The 5,213-nt window shown below is 52.1% G+C and overlaps 1 pseudogene; it reads left to right on the top strand.

Annotated features, from left to right (window-relative positions):
* The first annotated feature begins 625 nt into the window (after nucleotides 1-625).
* LOC123130801 (putrescine hydroxycinnamoyltransferase 1-like) lies at nucleotides 626-2,133 on the top strand (annotated as a pseudogene).
* Nucleotides 2,134-5,213: the final 3,080 nt, after the last annotated feature.

Genomic DNA, 5,213 nt, shown 5'->3' with positions numbered 1-5,213 from the left:
GCACTCCGTCTATGCCAACCAAAAAAAGGTGTCAAATTCAAAGACAAACACTTAGGGAACCAATAAAATTGTCGTGACATTCCTCGGTTCATGTTCGACAGATTTTTTTTTCCTTTTTATGGGATGATGTTTGCCAGATATGGTAGGTAGACACATGTGCATCAACATCACCGTCTTTCACATCCTTCGGGATACTCCCGACAACCCGTTCGGTCTAACCACATCGGCACATGACCGGATAACATTCAACTGAACCTTGAGAAGTTACGAAAATCGTTTGTGCCTCTCCATCCCGCGGCCGTGGTCACTGGTCGCTCGGGCTTTGCGGCGCGCGTTTCAGTGCCACTTGTGCCCGACCTTGCGCTTTGTCTGATGTCCAAATCATATGATTTCGGTAGTACAATACCATGTATACATGGCGTCCATCCTTTTGTCTGGTTTGAGATTGCTTTCACGCTACCACATGTGGTAAGCTATCTGTAAAATAAAAAATAAAAAAATCGCTGTCACGCTTCCCGCGCGAGAGAAAGAACGTTCGTAGTTGAGTTGATGAGGTCCTCTAGACACGTGGTCCATCCGCTATCAGAGATGTGATCCTGTCAAACTGGCGGCCGTGTCGGGCTGCATGCATGCACCTTCGTCTCTCTTCCACTACGAGTATTTATTTATGCTTTGGCGGATCAAGTGCACCTCCAGCACCACGCACCCGCACAGAACGAAACAACACCAATATGTACCCGGGATCGGCATTACGGGTGGCAGAGTCTTGCCTCGTAACGCCGAGCGACGAGACGCCGCGGGAAGGGCTCTGGCTCTCCGCGCTGGACCTGGTGCTGGCCAACAGAGGCCACACGCCTCTCCTCCACGTCTACAGCGCCAGCGACGTCGCCGCCGCCGACGGCTTCTTCAACGTGGCCAAGCTCAAGAAGTCCATGGCCAAGGCGCTGGTGCCCTTCTACCCTCTCGCAGGCCGCCTCGGTGCGGATCGTGACGGCCGCGTCGGGATCGACTGCAACGGCGAGGGCGCGCTCTTCGTGGTAGCCCGCTCTGATCGCACCGTCGAGGCCTTCAGCGGCCCCACGCCGTCGTCGGAGTTGACGAAGCTGTTCTGTCCTCGCGTTCAGCCGTCGTCCATTATGTTGGCAGCACAGGTCACCTTCTTGAAGTGTGGAGGTGTGGTCCTAGGGACAGCGGTGCACCACGCCGCCGTGGACGGCTCCAGCGCGTTCCATTTCATTGGGACGTGGGCAAGGTACTGCAGGGACGGCGAGAGCGCCGTGATAGAGCTCCCGTGCCACGACCGCGCCCTCCTCCGCGCGCGCTCCCCGCCCGCCATCCTCCCCGAAACTGTCTCCATGTTCTGCAGCAAGCTAGCCATGCACGAGCACGAGTCGTCCGTCCTCGCGACCAAGGTCTTCGCCATCTCCGGTGACCAACTATGCGCCCTCAAGCGCCACTGCGGCGGCGCTAGCACATTCTGCGCCGTGAGCGCCCTCGTGTGGCAGTGCGTATGCATCGCCCGCCAGCTGGACCCGGATGCCACAACGCGCATGAACTTCCCGGTGGACATCAGGCATCGCCTTAAGCCGCGGCTCCCGGGTCGCTACTTCGGCAACGGGGTCGTGAACGTGTTCGCCACCGCCGCGGTGAAGGACGTCGTGTCGGAGACGCTGGCCTCCGTCGCGAGCAGGGTGAAGGCCACGACGGAGCAGCTCGACAACGAGCTGCTGAGGTCGGCTGTGGACTACTTCGAGATGGAGGCGGCGAAGGGCGGCCGGCCGGAGGACAGGGGAAACCTGCCGGAGACGGAGCTGCGGGTGAACAGTTGGTTCCATCTGCCCATATATGACGCGGACTTCGGGTGGGGGAAGCCGCGGCTGATGACGCGGGCGGAGACTGTGCGCGGCGGCTGGGTGTACGTGATGGCTGGCTGCGGCGATGGCAGCGCGCGCGTGCTAATCTCTTTGGAGACGGCAACTCTCAAGAAGTTCGAGCGCGCGCTTGCTGTATGCGGAGTTCAAACCAGCATAGTACATGCTAGGTTGTGATCATATATTCATAGGGTTAATTATCCTTTTGCCTTCAGTGGTGTCCATGTGCTCAGTTTTGTCCTCGGATGCGAATTGTCTTCAATTTTGCCCCTAGTCCGAGCACAGCAACTATGACGAGGCCAAACGGCCATATTTGAGTCCATTCCATCCGCCAGCGTTAGTGGTTGTGGGTCCGGAGCTTACACGTGGGACCGCGTGGACGTGGGTCCGGAGCTGACATGTAGGCCCGTGCAACTAAATCCCCAAATCATTCTAGCTCACACCCATCCGCCTGGTCGGCTGTCCTGGCCGCCGCCGCCACCTGCGCCGCGGCCAGCACCTGCCCCGCCACCAGCTGCACGGCCTGCTCCGCGGCTACCTCCCTCCGCCTATGCTCCACGGCTACCTGTGACGCCCACCACCTTCCCGCGACGCCACGGGTGGGGCGCCCACCACCTGCTCGATTTGCGGCGCGGCCTCCTTCCGTGCGCCCGGCCGGAGCGCTCAAAGGTGGGGGGCTGCTAGAGCTATTTAAACTAGGAGGAAGAACCCTAGGGCGAAATGGTGAGCAGCGGCGACCCCGGAGTATTTGGCGAGGCAGGCACCGGGCTGGAGATCCGCCGCGTCCACGATTGGGTTCGCGAGGGGTAAGTCTCGCCTCTTGTTTAGATTGAGCTTAGTTGTGCATTTGAACACTCGATTCGAGTAGGTTTGCCCAATTAATGTGCTGATTGCGTCTCTGTTTTTCGCCGGTTAGGATGGAGTTGCGGTTTGCATTCATGGTGCACATTAGAAGGGACCGGTACATGTTCGATGCAAAGGATAAGAAGAAATACCAAGGAGGTTTTGATTATCGGTTGCCAATGGCTAGTAACTGGAGTTTCAGACAATTTGGGGAGGTAATTTGTAGCCAATATCCTTGGGGTTTGCTTGATGAAGTGGTATACAAATACTATGATGGGGAAAAGAATTGGGTGACAGTTAGTAATGATGAAGAGCTAGCTACCATGTTTGTTAGGCATAAAGAGAAAGATAATTTTCATGTGAGGTTGCAAGTTGATGTGCTTGAGCAGGCATTTGGACCTAGGATGGCGGGTGCAACATCTCGGGGAGAACCAAGTCGTCGTAATGGCATCTCTAGCCAGAACAGTTCAGTTGGTGCACGTCGACGTGGTGGCTCGACAAGTGTGGGCAACAGCAGTAGGGTCCCCCTTGAAGTGGAGCCTGATGGCTACAATTCTGGGGTTGATGAAAAGAAGCTATATTCTGATGTTATTTGGAATTTACGACGGGCACCTCGGACTGAAAATCAAGATGAGACTCACAATGCAGTCCGTGTGGATGATGACGCGATGGGTGAGGACAAAGACCTTGCAGCTGTTGAATGGGACCCTTTGAACCCTCATATAGAAGAAGGTACAGTTTTTGCATCCATGAATAAGTGTAGAAATGCACTTGTGACATACTGCATCAAGGTAGAACGTACTTTCAAAGTTGACAGGAGTGATCAAGTACGTTACAGAGTGCACTTTTCGACTGAAGGTTGTCCATGGAGGCTGCTTGCATCTAAAATGCGGAATAACACTAATGTTCAAGTCAAAGTGAACCCTTTTAAGCACACATGCCAGGAATCAACCCTTAGAAAGGATACAATCAGTAGAGCCAAGTCAAGATGGGTGGCAGAAGAAGTAAAGAAGTGGGTGAAAGAAAACCAGCAAGTGGGTCCAAAGGAATTGCAGAAGAACATCAAAGATAAGTTCAAGATAGATTTACTATACATGAGGTTGTTCAATGGTAAACAACATGCTATCGATTCTATTTATGGTAACTGGCAGGAAAGTTTTCAATTGTTGTATTCATTCAAAGGTGAAGTGGAGAGGACAAGCCTAGGTAGTATTGTAGATATTGATTACCACACCGTGGAGTACACATTCAGGGGAGTGACAAAGACCAAGGAATGCTTTAGGAGGGTTTTTGTCTACTTTGAGGCTTGTCGTCGGGGTTTTTTGGCAGGCTGCAGACCTTATTTGGCTATTGATGCCACTTTTCTCACAGGGAGGTTAAAGGACATTTAGTAGCAGCTTGTGCAGTTGATGCACATAGTTTTGTATTTCCACTTGCCTATGGTGTGCTGGAGATAGAGTCTGAGGAGAGCTGAACTTGGTTTTAGCATAATCTCCGCCGGGCTATTGCACATCCCAATGGGTTGGTCATTCATACAGATGCCTGCAAAGGTTTAGAAGTGGTCGTGGACAATGTGTTCCCTGGAGTAGAGCATAGGGAATGCATGCATCACCTTGCTGCAAATTTCATGAAGAAATTCAAAGGAAAAGTGTATACCGACAATTTATGGCCAGCATCTTTGACATGCAGTGTGAAGAAGCACAACTACCACTTGAGGCAGTTATACATGAATCCCAAAGTGAAAGAATACTTGGAAACACACCACTCCAAGTTATGGGCCAGAAGCCAATTCAGTGAAGTGAGCAAAGTTGACTATGTGCATAATAATCTAGCAGAGTCTTTCAACTCAACGATCCGGAAACTAAAGGGTCATTATGTGGTGGATTTGCTTGACAGGATAAGGATAGAATACATGCAGAAATTTCATTATCATGCAGGAATAGCCGAGGCAAAATTCATGGGCCACATTATCATCCCTGCCGTGATGAATGAACTGAAGCAGAAGACAACAAGCTTGGAAATGAACATGACTCTTTGCTCGGGTACCACAGCAGAGATATCATATTTGGATAAAGAGAAGAGGGAATGGAGATATCCAGTGGATTTAGAAGCTAGAACTTGCAGTTGTAGGCAATGGCAGATAACTGGGTTGCCATGCATTCATGCCTTGTTTTTCATCACTTCTCTCCCAGGTCCAGCAGGGAACATACAGCAGTATGTGCATGATTACTACTCTGTTGCAAGGTTCAAAGTCACATATGCTTATGCCTTGCCTGCTATGGAGGGAAAACAACAATGGGACATGGTGGACCCTGGATTCAAGCTTTGCGCTCCAATTCTGAAGAGAGCAGCAGGTAGACCAAGGAAGAGTCGAATCAGACCTCGCAGCGAAGGAGCTGGACTTGGAGCGAGGAAGCGTAAGTGCACAAGGTGTGGTGGGTCTGGTCATTTTGGTAAGTATTGTGATAACACACTAGATCCAGCGTTCGGAGAGAGTTT

This window comes from Triticum aestivum, chromosome 6A (assembly GCF_018294505.1).
Source record: "Triticum aestivum cultivar Chinese Spring chromosome 6A, IWGSC CS RefSeq v2.1, whole genome shotgun sequence".
Classification (NCBI taxonomy): Eukaryota; Viridiplantae; Streptophyta; class Magnoliopsida; order Poales; family Poaceae; genus Triticum; species Triticum aestivum.
This window is presented reverse-complemented; position numbering and strand designations above follow the sequence as displayed.